The sequence below is a fragment of the Lissotriton helveticus genome, chromosome 4_1, assembly GCF_964261635.1.
Source record: "Lissotriton helveticus chromosome 4_1, aLisHel1.1, whole genome shotgun sequence".
Classification (NCBI taxonomy): Eukaryota; Metazoa; Chordata; class Amphibia; order Caudata; family Salamandridae; genus Lissotriton; species Lissotriton helveticus.
This window is the reverse complement of record NC_136063.1, coordinates 956,647,292-956,663,803: the sequence shown is the minus strand read 5'-3', so window position 1 is coordinate 956,663,803 and position 16,512 is coordinate 956,647,292. Positions and strand designations below refer to the sequence as shown.

At 41.4% G+C, this 16,512-nt stretch overlaps 1 protein-coding gene across 5 annotated transcripts in view; it reads right to left on the bottom strand.

The window, feature by feature from the left end:
• The window catches only part of NFATC1 (nuclear factor of activated T cells 1), a 401,790-nt gene that overhangs the window by 326,475 nt on the left and 58,803 nt on the right, over positions 1-16,512 (bottom strand). The gene's annotated exons all lie outside the window — the stretch shown is intronic.

Sequence of the window (16,512 nt, the reverse complement as noted above, 5' to 3'; positions counted from 1 at the left end):
GAGGCAAGAGGTGGGCCACTGCACAGCGCGAGGCGGTACAGGAAGGTAGCATGTTTGAGCAAGCAGTAATGACAGGAGATATGGAGTGTGAGGGAGGGATGAGAGGGCGCAGTGACTGTGTGGGGGAGAGATGACAGGGTTGGTGGAAGTGTGATGCAGAGATGTGTTGTATTGGAATTGTTTGTTGTGGAATTGTGTTGTGTGGAATTGTGTGGTGTGGAGTTGTGTAGTGGAAATATGTGGCATGGTGTGCTGTGGAATTATGTGGATAGTAAATATATGGTATTAACTGTTGTGGAGTTAAATAGAATGAGATTGTGTGTTATGGAGTTAATTATGTGGGATGGTATTGTGTGAGTGGCAGGTTGTGGAGTTGAATACTGTGGTGTGCTGTGAAATGTTGTGCCATGATGTTGAAATCTGTGGTGTGTATTGGAGGTGTGTTGTGGAATTATGTTGAATAGTTGAAATATGCAGTTTGTTGTGGACTTATGTTGTGTGTTTTAGAAATGTGTAGAGCTGCTGAATTGTGGGGCTTGGAACTGTGTGGCGTTGAGTTAAATTATGCTTATTGGAATTATGTGTCATGGTGTGTCGTTGATTTATGTGGATTGCTGGTATGTGGTATAAATTGCATTTATGTGTGGTGTTTTTATGTTGTATTGAGTAAGGTGTAATTATGTGGAGTGTGATTATGTGGTGCTGAGCAGTATTTTGTGGAGTGTAATTATTTTGTGTGCGGTGCAGAATTGTGTGGCACTGAATTGTGTGGTGTTGTGTGGAATTATGTGAGATGGTTTGGAGAGGTATTACGTGGCATGGTGTGGAATAGTATTATAAGGTGTGGAGTTATGTGTAATGTTGTGAATTTGAATTTATTTTGTGGAGTGTAATTATGTGTTTTGGAATTTAGTGGAGATATTTGGAGTGTAAATACGCTGGGTGAAATGTAGGTTGGAGTGTAATTATGTCTAGTGGAATTATGTGGAGTTGAATTGTGTTGTGAGGAGTGTAATTATACAGTTTGGAGTGTAATGTAATTGTGTAGCATAGTGGTCTTAAGTGAAGTGGAATTTAATGGCATTGAGCTGAGTTGAATTATGCGGAGTTTATTTCATTGGTATGTAAATATGTGGCATGGAGTGGAATTATGTAGAGTGGAAGTGTGTGTAGTTGAATTGTGAGGTATGTTATTATAAGATGTGAAAATGTGTTGTGTGTAGTGGATTTATGCAGCATGGATCTGTGTATTGTTGCATCGCATAGTGTGACACCTTAAGCCAGTTCTGATGCTTTACCCAACTGCACTTTGCATTTTGGACCTTACAGGTCTATACTTGTAATAGGAAATGTTGTGCACTGATGAGGAGGTGGTGCTGTGCTGTGGCTAAGGTGGTGCTGTGCTGATGCTGAAGTGGTGCTGCACGGATGTTGAGGTAGTGCTTTGCTGATGCTGAGGTGGTGTCTGTAGGAAACCAATTGCACACCACGGGTAAAAGATTAATGCAATACACATCCCTAAAACAATCAAACACACACATAGGAAAACCTTCAACCACACAACTAGCAAACCAACAATCACACACCTAGTAAAACAAGATGCCAGAAATAACGCTGAGCGGAGGACTTTATTTCACAATGACACCACTTTCTAGTCCTGGACTTTTCCTTTAACAGAGCATTTTTCCAGGTGTGCTGGTCGAATTAATTGAATTAATCTGAACGAAGACTACAACTCCCAGAATGTACTGGTGTTATAGATGATACCAGAAAAAAACACAGTGACATAAGGTCTTATGGTAAACCTACTCTTGGCAGAATAAAGCATGTAACGAAAAATAAACTACATCTAATAATTCAATTGCTTCTTAATGCACATGATGCTAACACAGTATCCTGAAATTTCTCTAGATGCCTGATAGTTGGTATTATTTCACATTTAATGGGTCATCTTCCTCCAAACTGCATACCAATGTTATACATACAAGTCTTTGCGGTATGTGCATTAACCTGCTGAGCAGCCTTACCAGCTGTAAGTTTTCAAGTCTGCACTTTTAGGAAATGGGTAAAAAGAGGGTTCTGTGACCTAAGCAAAGCGCTTCAGTAAAAATCGACAGAGGATTGTTTAATTTTGCTCTTGTCCCATTGAGGAGGGAGGGCCATATGAGACACAAGCCCAGGCATGTAACCCTGCAACCCGCTTGTCTGAACCAACGCTGCATGTGAGCATGTCAGTGGACTCACAGGACCAGCTGACATCCCCAGGCTCTCCTCTTGGTAGGTCTGGCAGCATAAAACCACCAAACTGTTCCACGGTGAACGTGAAAATTCTAATTTTACGTAAAGTATTGCAGAGACCAGGATATGAGGAGGAGTGGGTAGGAAACAACCTACAGCACTGATATATTTTGGATCACATATATTTAAAATTCATAACACAGACAGAATTACACAAATTATGATCAATTGCTGACGCTGGGATTAAAACCTAAATCCTTGCGGCACAAGATAAATCCCTTGACCAACCCATATCTGCTACTGGGAAGGGTTGTGGTGCTACAGTCTGAGCTACTGACTTTCTAACTAGGGAGCCTGTGATTTCGGGCAAATCACGTAATCTTCCTGTGCCTAATTTTTTTTACCACGTGTAATATACCTGGTGCTCATGCAAAGTGCTCCGATTCCTGCAGGTCGAGTTTGGCTATAAAAAACTGCAAAAAAGGCTAGAATGTTTTCATGAGCTGAGCGCATTTTGTCTGTAAAGCCCAACGAGCCACGGCAAACGAAAAACATAACTAACCCTAAACTGTCTGACTGCACAATATCACTAGGTTTCTTGTGCCTGTGCACAACTTAAAGACGATGCCGCGCAGCACAAAGAAAACCTCACCATTAGATAAATACATCTTGCATTTTTACAGAACACAAGTTTACAAAGTGTGTCCTGGCACTTAAGTCTTATTAAAGAAGGGACAATAAGCCCAGAGAGGCAGCCACTGAGGCTGTGTGTCGCTCACCTGTCAAAAAGCGCTGAAAGTGTTGAATAAGTTTAGGAGCTCGCGGAGCAAGAAATCTGGCCACACTTAGTATATACTATGATTTCCGAAAGCAAATACCCGGAGGAAATTCAATTGCGGGTCTCTCGTAGCGTCTTGGCCGGACATATCTAAAGAGACCTGGTGTTCACTATCCAGAGTGACTGCTGCTTACACACCTAACAAATAGGGAAATGCCACACATAATCAAACCTAACAGATATGGGATTGAGTAGTAGGATTACTTGATTTACGGAGCCACAGGAGAGGTGTGTTAAAAGTCTGAATAAATAATATTGAGCAAATGCAAACATTCAGAAAAGTTGGCTTTACGAGAAAGAAGCAAACAATCGTACCCTATGCAAACTCCTGAGTGACCTGTTATACATAGTATTATGCCAAAACAGCAGTACCTTCTCACCCCTTTGCTTCTTCACAAACGAGTCTCACCTGATAACTCAAATTTGGCAACGGTATTCAGTATACACATTCAAAACCCCCCGCCACTGTACACCACATCCCGCCATGCACCTGGAAAAGCCAATTGGGTGACTCCTGCAAATGCTTCAAGTCTGACCTTGTTGCATAATGGAGGAATACAGGTTGTCAGCACTCTCCTCGCTTTGGGGGCTTGAAATAGAGCAAAGCAATATCCACATTGCCAGTGTCCACCTCCTAACAGCACACTTCTCTGTAATCAAGGGAACACCCTTCCCATGCGCTCATGAGGGCCGCTCGGGGAAACAAAAGGGAGTAAGTGATTTGAAGGGAGATCTTGACAGAAAAAAAAACAAGCGTGTTTGTCAGAACTCCTTAAAGCATGTCACGTAGCTGGGCCAGGGGAGCACTTTTCACTGCTGCTGTCCTGTAAATAACGGGGAGGAGAGCGAGCCTCTGTAAAAGATAAAGATTGGTGTCCATAAAGCAGGTGCCACGATGAGCCAGGAACACCCGATTCACTCAGCAACAAAAAAAAATGTGTGTGCAAACACAAACGGAACAAGTCGGCTCAAAAAGTACACAAAACACAAACACGTAAGTCAAGCAAAGGCAGGCCCAAAAAAAGCATCCTAAATAACCTGAAGAGTAAGAGCACATGTAACAGGAGCAGTCCTCGTGGAGAATATAAATGTCCAAAAGGAGGGACTACTAAGCGTATTCAGCAAACAAAAGATGGCATTTACAAAGGGCAGTAAGAGGAACCAATGAAAAAGATGAGTGGTGCTTGAAGCCTACATTGTAGATACAGCATGTCTCGAAGAGACAGTGTGCATGCGCTGCCTAGGCGAGACCTAAAAAAATAAGAGAGGCAGAACCTCCATATGTAGGTTTGTAAATAATTGTTTGTCATACATTATTAGTACTATTATGGTACTACGTAATGTATTATGAAAGTCGGTTTGTGAATAGGTCCCACACAAGACAATTTCTGTTGCTAATTGCACCTTACTTATAGTGTATACCTGGTTATCTTCATGAGCAACTACACAAATATAGAAAAATAAATAAGAGAGACATTTAAGAGAGGCTGCATTCAGGGGCATAGCTTCGGGGATGTTTTTGGGGCGTTATACCCCCTAATAAATGTATTTCTGGTAAATAGTAGGGTACGGGTGCTTTCAATTAGGTATGGTGTGGTGTCTGTCGGATTTCACAGAAAATACATACAGACAAAAACACACACACTCTCTCGGCTTTGAAAGTCTTCATATTGTGATTTCTCTCACTTAGTACCTCTACCAATCTGCATTCCTCTCCCTTTCATTGCCCCTTCAAACCCTCTCCTGCACCCACCCCACTTGTCGTACAATATATTTTAACATCATATTATTTGAAAATCCGAAGCTCACCCCCGCCCCCAATCTTACTGACCAAGCTATGCCCCTGGCTGCATTACTGCAATCTATGGGTTACACTAAAGAAAATTTACATAACCATGATAGAGTTTACACAGGTACAACTTGGGGGGTGTCAAAGTTTAAGTGTGTGGTGACATAAATTGGCTTTATTATCTCGAGCACTTTCCACAGTTGAAATCCAGTGAAACAAATAAGCTTTACCTAGTTCAAGTGAGATAATTACTGTTTGTTCGCACAAGCAGACTTTGCTACTCTGCATGCCGAAAGCCTGGAAATTGCATGCACTTGTATGCTTTCATGCTTGCTAGCGTTTAGAACCCATGCTAAGTACTATGGGTGGGTTTTTTTTACACGCAATTTTTTTTCTTTTAAAACACCATATTTATTTACTTTTGTGAGGGCTCTAGAGTTTTCCTGAAACTGATACTGGACCCCTGCAGTTCATTTTGTAATCATTATTTTTCTTCAATTGTGCAGTGGCTCCGCAGCTGCTATTCATTCCTACTTTGCCCTCAGTTACTTGCAGAGTGTTGTATACCATCTTTTTTCAATCTATGTATTTATTTACTGTTTCGAGATAGTTGATGCATTCCTTTCGGCACTTCAGCTGTCTTGGAGGAATTAAGAAAGGCGAAAAATTAGAAAAAAACATTCAAAGAAAACTGCCAGCACATGCACAGGCAGGCATTTTTTAATGTTTATCTCATCATTTTTTAGCAATTATTTACTGTTCCAAGATGGCTGATACATTGCTCTGAAACAATTCATCCATCTTGAAAGTTACAAGAATGATAAAATATGCCAAAAAGTTTCTAAGATGTGCCTGCCAAGCACATACACAGATAGCCGTCTTTGAAAGCTTTTTTCCCATTATATTTTAGTACAATTTATTCATTTACAGTTTCAAGATGGCTGGCATGGCTTTCAACACTATAATAATAAAGTACTCCTAAGGGCTCAAGCATTGGCAAATCCAGTAGTTCTGTGACTGCATTGTCAGACACAGACGGCTACAGGTAGTAGTAAAATGACACATCGCCAAAGTTGAAGTAATATTTGCATTGTTTTTGACAGAGAGCTACCTGCCATCCGAAAGGGGAGAGAGTGCCCACAGTTCCACTGAAACTCACTCCTCAGACAATGCTGAAAAAGAAGCAGCCTGTGCCCCAGAGCCTTGAGAGAACGAAAATATATTACTAAATCTATAACAACAGTTATCCCCAGTATTGGTAGGTTCCACACCAGTCTACTACCCCTAATAAGTGGTCTAAGAGACAATGTTCTTCCGGTTTTAAAAGCCTGAAATTGAAGCTTGGCAGTAGAGAGTTGGTCAATCCATGCGAAGGCGAGAAAAAGCATAAAAATCACTGTGCTTTAAGAACACTACATCTATCTGAATTATTGATATTCGAAAAGCAATTAGCAGCATTGCTATGTAAAGTGTGATAGTTTTGGCTTCAAAACCTCATGAGTAAACAACATCAAATCTGTGGGAGGTGACGAAGAGGACAGATGGTGCTGGTATCAGTGGTTTCCTCTTTCTAATGAATGATTATGTCAAACACCGCCACAAGATTATTGTCACAAATTCACATACATTTATTTGAATTTGAATGGCTTTCCTTTCCGGACAACTGCTTCTCAATGATATTCCCTTAAAAGATTTACTGTGTATGTGTGCTTTACTCGATATTAGTCTGCTGAATAGGGTTAAATGCAAACTTCGATTAACCTTGTTGGCACTTTCCACCCTAACAATTTAAAAATCTAAATTTGAAAGTGCAGGCCAGACATCTCTGTCTGGGGAAGAATATGAGTGGTTTTCACCAAGTTTCCATATGTTGTAGAAACATAGCATTTTTTAATTAAAAATTCACATTTTAAATTTACTTCCGAATGTTTATTTTGAATTTTCATTGACTATTGCCACTTCTTTTTCCAAAATTATGTTTGTATTAGTAATACTAGCTTATTTTGACAAACAGTATTTAAGAAAGAATAAATAAATGATTGTATTATTATTACTTAAAATTGTAAAAATTGCATGAACACAAAAAATTATGTTCAGTGTATCAACATGAATCATTTTTAAAAGAATTAAAGACTTAAAACATATGATTTCATTATTAACAGCATATGTTTTGCTCAAATAAATGGTCCTTATATTGCCATTATTTAAGGACCAAAGTCCCCATTTGCTTCGGGATTCTCGCCTTTATGTGCAAAACCGGCAGTTTGTTGTGACAGACGCACAACTCCAATTGCTTCTAAACTTGGGAATCAGAAAAACCAAGAGTCGTGTTCGGAGGATTCTGTTTCTACACTCCTTGTTTAAGGCCACTTTTAGATACAATCGCATTTTCATTCATTCATACGATTTTGAAATTAAGTTTCCATATGCAGCTAATTGTATCTTTTCCAAGTCCACCTTCCTTGACAGAGACAGAACCTTTTTATAAGACTGGCCAAATGTGAAACAAAAATGGTTTTGTTTCATTGTCTAAAATCAAGTTTAGATCCTCAACTGCAGTAGCCAAGTATGAGGATCAGGGACTGGCTGTCTTGATTTTTTTTTCCTGTAAAGCCATCTTGAAGGAGCCTGATTTTGCATGGACAGCTGAGTAATAGAAATTGATGACTGATGCCTTACATCAGGCCAAACTCCAGATGTAACAGGGATATATGGGTATATTTTAGTAGATGGAAATTTCGGCTGTATGCAATACACCGCAGTTTATCCAGCAAGGTGGAAGCTTCCCATGTTAAGCTTGATGACCATAAGAAATTGTCAGAAGCAACTTTGCTGAAAGGGTTTTATGATGGCATCTGGTGATGGACTATATAGGCGACTATTTAGTTTGCAATTTGCGAATATTACATCCCTAGCTTTTCCTGTGATGTGCTTTAGATGTAAATTTGATTTTCCGCTTTCCGTCGGCCATACACCCAAGTAGACATATTTAGATGTATATGCAATATTTAGGGGACCTAGCCTCCAATGCTGCTTAGGTTAATTCTTCTACCTTCAAAAAACCATCTGCTTTGTTTTATTAACAGTGGCCAAGAGCTACCTGCTTAAGTTGTAGTTATTTAGCTTGTGTACTGCAAGCTGCATGCCGATTATTGTATGGTCAAGAATGACCAAGTCATCTGCATATTGGAAAATCAGTAGGGTGTATGGTCCAATCCTTGCTGGAATTGTATTTGCCTTTGACAGTGGGATGCCTAGGTCAGCTAGGTAGAGGTTTAACAACACGGGGGCTAGGACACAGCCTTATTTTAGGCCCCAATTGGTTGACATTCGACTTGTGACTGTATTTTCTTGTCCTAACTTGATGTGGACCCATGTATCAGAGTAAAAAGAAATGATTGCCTTGAGTAAAATATATGAAAGGGAAGAGGTGTGGCGCAGCGGCAAGGGCAATTGACTCTGAAACCTGGGGGCTCACGGTTCGATCCCCAGTGCTGGTGGGAGATCAGCCCAGCACCATGTGACTCTGGGCAATAGCTCACTTAATCCTCCAGACGGCCTCCAGCGCCTTGACAACCTTGAGTAATTGTTTGCGCTTTACAAATACTGGACATTTACATGAAATGCCTATTTTGCCGGCTTAGCCTAAAGTATGTTTCGATCCACCCTGTTGAAAGCTACAGAATATTCTACAAAGCGTGCAAAGAGGGGATGGCGGGCATGCAGAGTAGACCTGCCTGCTAAGTAAGACAGAGCAACTGTGTTATCTATGGTGGTCGAATTTTGTCTAAAACCCATTTGAGAAAAAGGAATTACATTCTCTCTTGACTCCTAGACCTCTAATTTATGTATTAAAAGTTTTGCATATTCTTTTGCCTCGACATCTAATAATGAGATTAAGCGATAGTTTGCTGGGTCTAAGCTGGATATTTAAGAAGGAAGGGAAACCTGGGAAACATCACTAGAATAATTCCCATACCGCTTAAAATGGCAATTGACTCACAGCTCTTGCACAAGTCAAATCTTCACAATGTTACTCATATTTGTTGTGATTGAGGAACCAAAGCTCTACAAAGGCTGACAGCTCTCAGCTACAGCCACATATATACGAAACACAATCCCTTCTCTGTACTGAGAGCATTAACAGGGATCGAGCAATTGAGCATTTAGAATGGTCTTGTATCACCCAAAAATATTAAGGGCCTAATTTACTATTACAATTTGCAAACCAGAGATGTGTAATTTGCACACCAACGGGCTTGTCAATGGGAACGCCATTTGTAGTGTGACCATCTATACTAAAATGTTGAATTGCACATTGTCCATTTGCAGAGGGTTAATAAGATGACCTGTCTAATGAATATTATTTAAGCAGGTCTCTATTTATGACCTCTTCTGATTGGTGGCAAATACAGGGGTGTTTGCATTCCCAAATGGGAAACTGTTTTGAAACTGTTCAATGTCCATTAACAGGGCATGTACTGCTTTAAAACTTGCTTCCTGATTGGGAAGATCTGGGGGTGGAGGCAGTGGTCTTCTGGAGCACAGCCTGCTCCCACTGAGGACATAGACACAATTCCAAAGCCAAAACGAAAGCTGTGCATATAAACTTGGAGTAGGTAAACCTCAACAGCCATGTTTTCTTCAGAACTACTCCAGAAATCTAGGAAGATTTATGAACTGCAGCAATGTATGTGGTTACAACACAACAATACTGAACAAGAGCATTTTAATTTGTGTAATGTGTCAGCACGTGGATCTAAAGTTAGGGAAAGGAAGATCGATACAGTACCCCAAAGTGGGTCACACGTTACTTAAAGGTTCAGTGTTGTTATTGGGCCCCGAAAAGGGGTTCTAGCATCTGAGGCATAGTGGTATTTCCCTTTTCTATTCTACCTCAATTTATTTTAGGGCATGTATAGAGAACCTGGCGCTTCCTATGGTTTGGGCACTCAAGACAGTCACCTTGTCTAGTCTTTGTAGGTGGTCATCTGATGAGCGGAGTTTTCCAACTGATCAATAAACCAAGAAAATCCATTAGAAATGATTGGAGTAAAGTAGAAATTAATATTAATGACGTGGAAAACAGGAAATGTGATTAAAGTGATAAATGGATCACATGTAAGGCACACATTACTTAAATAATAGAAAAATTATTAATTGAGCAAATTTACATTCTTTCTGTTGCTAAGAATCTGGATTGGGAATTATTCCATTATGAGTAGCCCTTTTATTTCCTCAGCCACAAGTTGGCTGTTTTAAACTTGCATATAGATTCTTCACTTTGGGCCAGATGTACAAAAATGCACTTTTGGACATCCTAAATAGCGACTCCTTATAAATCGCTATTTAGGAAATGTAAAATTATAGGTATGAAATATTAGATTTCTTAAAAGCGATTCTTTACAGAGTAGGAATCGCTATTGGGAAATCGTAAATAGGAAATCCCATGCCATTCATTCAATGGGCCGGTGTGGCATTTCCAAAATAGCGATTTTGGAAATGCTGAACCGTGGATGGCTATGGGCATAAGGCTCCAGTGATACACCCCAAAAATAGTGGTGCACATGTAGAGCACACATTTGCCCTAGCGCCATGCGTGCACTCTATCGCACTTTGAAAAAATGCACCTTTTGGTGCTTTTTTTTAATTGCACATGCTTACTATCGACTTGAAGTCGATGGATATTGCATTTCCTAAATGCACAATTCACATTAAGGAAATGCTTTGAACATGTTCATGTAAACCACCAACTTGTAATCCCTATAGCGATTTCCTATTTAGGAGATCGCAAATTGCGTTTTCTACTGGGTAGAAATCGCAATTTGCACCCGCTTAAAGGGCTTTGTAAATATGAAAAGCCCATTTAGCATTTCTTAACAACTCGAAATAGCGAATCGGCCCATTAAGAAATGACAAATGGCTTTGAGCATCCATCTCTTAGTCACTTGGGCACTACGTGATCACTTTCGAGATTTTTTTTTTTTTATTTGTAACTATAGATTGAAAAATAATAACTTTTTTTCTAAACTACCTTTATAAATATAATTTACATTACATTTAGTGCTTACTGGTTTATATCATTACCCAGCAACTGAATGAAATGTTGTTAAATATGCCCACTATGAACCATTGCTTCCGTCTAGATTGTGAAGGCAGGCACCAAAGGCTACATTGTTACTTTGTGGTGCAAAAAATGCAGCGCTATATTACTAGCTTGTGATGCAAGGCAAGAAGGTTACTGCAAGACTTGGCCCTTTTTGGCTAAAGTCCCTAAACTTTTTGCTTTCCCCCCTAGACCTTTTATATGACATGGTGTTGCCAACTTCGATGCTTTGGACACTTTGCCACCGCTAAACAGTGTCAAAGTGTAAGTGTTCCCTGTATAAAGTAATGGTAATTGGTTGTCCTTGATTGGTATGTTTGCCTTACTAAGTGAAGTTCCTATTAAAGTGCACTATGTGTGCCAGGGCTGGTAATGCAACTGCTACTAGTGGGCCTGCAGCACTATTTGTGCCACCCACACAAGTAGCCTTAAAAGGGAACTCAGGCCTGCCATTGCACGGCCTGCGCGCAGTTTGTTAAACTGCCATGTTGTTCTGTCAAGTGCATTTACTTGCCAAACCTTACCCATCCCTTTCTGTGTACATCAAACACCTGTATGGTAGGTCTAGGGTACCCCCTGGACAGGGTGCAGTGCATGTGAAAGGTAGGACATGTACTAAGGTGTGTATTATGTCCTGACAGTGAAATCATCTCCATTTTGTTTTTCAATGTTAAAAGGCCATCTTGCCCATAGGATAGAATGGGAAGGCTGTGTAATATGTTTTCCAGCCTACCTTCCCAAAGGCTTAAGATGGAAAGGTGAAGTTTATTATGCCTGAGCTCACAAAGTAATAACACATCTTTTTATGAAGGTGTTTTTTGCACTGTGTGTCCAGAAGCCACTCTTTTAGAAGTGGCTGAGTTTTGTGCTCTAACATTTGTGTGTCTCTGCCTGGCTGTGGATTGACTGTCTGGATTTGAAAGCGATAGGAACTGGGGAATGCCTTGTCCCACGGGAGGAGGTGAGACAGCCACAGGCTGACCTGCTTCTGGAGTGTAGGGGGAGGAGATGCCCTTAGAGGTGAAGAGGCCTGAGTTGCTGCTATAAAACAATTGGCTCATCTCCTGCTGAGTGATTGAGAATCCAGACCACCACTAATCAAAGGAAGAGAGGTGTCACTGGCAGGGAGGCACCCAGAACGAGTTTGAACAGGGGTCAGTGCCCCCTGAAACACAAAGACTTCAAAGCCATCGAGGGGTATAACTATGAGAGCTGAAGGCCCTGTACAGGGGAGAATGGCTTGATCAAGTGTGAACAAGACTGGAGCTACTTCGTGGTCAAGAGGACCTTTGCCAAGGAAGAAACAACTGAAGAGACTGAAGGATAGGACTGGCCCTTGCTGTGTGATCTGGTGCTGGCCTGCAGTTTGCTGATTCAACCAAGGAAAGGCTAAAGGGACTTTGCTGTGTGCTGCGTCCCCCTGCTTGAAGGATTTTGCAGTGGGTTGTGTCCTGAAGTAACTTATCCCCAAGGGCCTGAGGTGAGCTGGCTCCCTGTAAGGAAACACAGGAACACAAAAGTTTCCAGGAGAGTTTCAGCGGCGCTGTGTAAGTGTGCCTGTTGCAGTCTGAGACTCTAGTAAGAACTGCCCTGTGATCGGGGCGCCTGGTGTCCAAGTGAGACTCAGTGACGCTGTGTGCGAGTGCTTTGTGCAGCCTGAAACCTTCAGGAGGATCAGCCTGTGATCGGGGAACCTGGAATCCAAGCAAGGATCTGCGACGCTGTGTGCTTGTGCTTTGTGCAGCCTGAACCCCGCTGTGAGAATTGTCCGGCGATCGTGTGCACCGGAATCCATGTGAGTCTCATTGCCGCTGTGTGCGGGTGCGTTATGCACCAGGAGACCTTCGTGAGGATTTGCCTTGTTATCATGAGCACCAGAATCCAAGTGAGTCTCATCGTCGCTGTGTGCGGGTGCGTTGTGCACTGTGAGACTTTTGTGAGGATTTGCAGTGTTATTGTGTGCACCGGAGTAAAGTGAGTCTCGGCAACGCTGTGTATGTGAACTTCGTGCAGCCTGAGATTTGTGTGTGTGGAGTGCCTAGTGATCGTGCACCCGGAGTGAAGAAATACTCAGCGACGCTGTGTGCGTGTACTTTGTGGCAGCCTGAGATCTTCATAATTGAAGCGGCCCGGACCTGCACAACCGGAGGAGCTGAGTTGCCGGCCCGACCCCCGTTGTCATTTCACCAAGCTGCATTGGAGGCCCAGCTGCTGGACGAGGAGAGGAGAGTGGGTTTGAGCCCCCAGGTAATGTGTGACGACTCCTGGGGTGGAGCTCTCGGCCTCTCTCTCGTGTTGGCAGCCTGAGCCTCTGCTTCAGCTCGTATCGCGGCCCGTATTGCCAAGGGAGTGGCGGTACAGGGGCCGGAGAGCGAAGCTGCATTTTGGAATCTTATCGTCATGTGTAGGATGGAACTGTGAAAGGCTGACGGAAAGTCAGAAGGAGAGGCGGAGAGACCCCCTGAGGCCCGGTGAATGGGGCCTGAGTGTACTTCGTAGTATTCCATTTCTGCAGAACCGAGTACCTGACTGATGTATACACATTGCATCATTTCTGTGTAACGAACTACCTGATTGTCGTAGGACACATTGCCTTGTTTCTGCATAACAAACTACCTGATTAGCGTATTGCGCACTGCATTGTTCCTGCATAACGAATTACCTGATTAGTGTATACGCATTGCCTTATTTTTGCAGAACGACATATCTGAGGGTTGTAATCGCATTACATTATTTTACCTTGCAAAGTGCCTGATTGTTGAGTTACGCATTGCATTCTTTTCATTGCAGTGTCTGACTGCTAGGTTACGCATTACAGTATTTTTACATAACAAAAGTGCCTCTACCATTACGAACTGTATGATATGATATTAGGAGTAGAAAGAGAATGTTTAGAAGTGCTCATTGACATCGCCAGAACTTACAAGGGCTGGCTGGCCTAACAACCGGCCAGGAGAATTATTACACAACCTCATATGTTAGTTTTATATTGTGTGGTCTTATAGTATATCTTTTTACATAAAGGTTATACTCGTTTTATAAAACTCATGTGGAGTCTATTTGTGGTGTCATCATTGGGTTATTGTGAGCGTGGTTGCGAATACTTTACACATTTGCCTGGAAGATAAGCCTGGATACTCGTGCCAAGCTACAGAGGGGGTGAGAGGGGCTATCTAAGAAGGTGACTTTACTTTCCCTGACGTTGGAACGGAGGTCCCTACTTGGCCTAAGGTACCTACCTCAGCCAAACAGGGATCCCGAGTCTAACAGTGACATTGTTAGTTTGTGATGCCAAACTGAACAGCTACATGTTTGTGGGCAGACCTTACACCAATGGAAAGACCCTAAACCCGACTAACTAGTTAGCATGGAGGAGTCTCGTTCGTTATCGGAATTAACCAGACAAATCGCTCCACCAACTAAGAACGGCCATGCACCTAGTTACGCAACCCCCAGCCTGGTAGTTTAGATAATAACTCTCACAAAACATCCTCGGGCTCCCCTAGCCCTCTGATGAGGTTGTAGCCCTTAGTGTCACTAGTGTGCCATCAATGAGGAGACCCAGATGATGCAGCATGTCACCTAATGGTGAGTGATGGGAATCGGTTTATCTAAATAGGACTCTCCATTATAGTAGTCTTCATTGAGGAAGTTGGCGCACACATAAATATTGGTTTGCTCTAGAGGTTATAGCGTTCAGAGTTTCGGTCTTAGACCCCTTGATATTCGTGTTGTACTGCCTGCATAGCCAGGGCACCCATTTTTAAGTGATACCCTAATTCTGTTTCTTTCATTGCTTTTCGTATAAACCTGTATACAAGGAGAAATTTAGGGCAGAAGCAACGTTTCGCCAAACAACAGTAAAAAAATGTTGCTTACTGTGTTCCCACAGTCCACTCAAGCTCTTTCAAAAGCTGTTCTTGATTATGCAGCATGCATTCTGGTTGGTGTACAGAAATGTGATCACAGCTTGTATAAGTGGCACTGAGCAGCCACACACTTGAGGCTTCAATTAAACATTTGCTAGAAATCCTTTAAGGCTCTCACCCTTCAGTGAAACTAAAAGTCACAGCACTAAGAACATGAGTTTCCCATAATTCCTCAAACATACATTAAAAAAATGTGGGCAGCTGGTCCCATGTATAGAATAGTTACCTGTTAAGATACACATAATCTCATCTCAGGCACTTTTTCGTAAACCATTAAAAACTCCAGCCAAACTCACAAATACATTCATAAATATACACATTGTAGATGTATGCTTACAATTGGAATAGATGTGTGCACTTTGTAAAATCACAAAACTGTGCAGGAGTACACAAAGAAATCTTTGAATGTGGTACATTTTGAGGCACTCCCCCAGTCTACAGCTTAACTCCAGTGGCTTGGAAGTATGTTCTAAATTCTATCAGAGTGTCCATATTGGATTAAAAAAACGATAAATGAAATGCCCGATCTTGCTACTCTAGAACGTATATCCTTCCTAATTAAGAACAAAACGCATATATCTGAGAACATCTGGGACTATTTTCTGCAGTTTAATGCCTGTTTGGTCTTATACTTTTTGCTATTCTTCACTGTTCTAGTCAATTTGTCATTTTCTTCTTAAAAGTTCCTAGTCTGCCTAAGAAGCACCATTGTTAAATGCCTTTCACTTGCTTGCAACTTTTATTTCGTTCGATGGATATTTAGTTATTATCCATTTCATTTTTAAATATCTATTTTTTGGTCAACTCCATATTTTCACGTCTAAAGATCTTACAGTACTTAACAGCGTGTGGTGCTAGTGTCATGGTCTTCTCTAAGTTTTCAATTCTTCAATAGAAAAAATAATGAATTAATTAAAAAACGTGTAAGTAGCAAAAAATGCCCAGGAAACAATTTTTTCAAGTGCAATATCCATATGAAAATGTAATTTTAATTTCATACCCCCACATGGTACAAGCAACATGAATCCCCTTTGTCTCCAGTTAAGTATATGCTATTTCCACCCAGAGTCCCTTTCAGGCCATTTTTCTTACAGGGAGTTTTCCTATACATTTTAAAATGTTTCTATGCGGAGGTTGTGGACGAGTTTCGATAGAAGAGTTTGCCATATCCAGATTGGAAACAACATTTAAAATCAGATGGTGTTTAAGTTGGTCAAGTCAATCCGGGCAAAAAAAAGATTCCAGAATGTAGCATTTCAATAAATTCGGCCCACTGAGGAGTAACCTATCTGACCCTGCAAATATCTTCCTCATCTAAGGTATCTTTAAGGATCCTAAATCTACTTTGATGGGCACACTAGGCAGACAGGCCTCTGGAAACTCTACTACAAGGACAAGCAGTGGCACCTAGAGATGTCAGACAGGGACTGTTACGAAGTCTTCACTGTCAGTTTCACCCTGGGTCTGAGTATAATTGTTGTTTAGTTCCTGAGATCCCTTAAGTTGCTGCTCTTCTGTATCACTGCACAACCCTAGAAAACATAAACCTTCCACTAGGGGTTTCTTAACAATCATCCCACGATGCAAAATTCACATTTTAGTGCAGACAGAA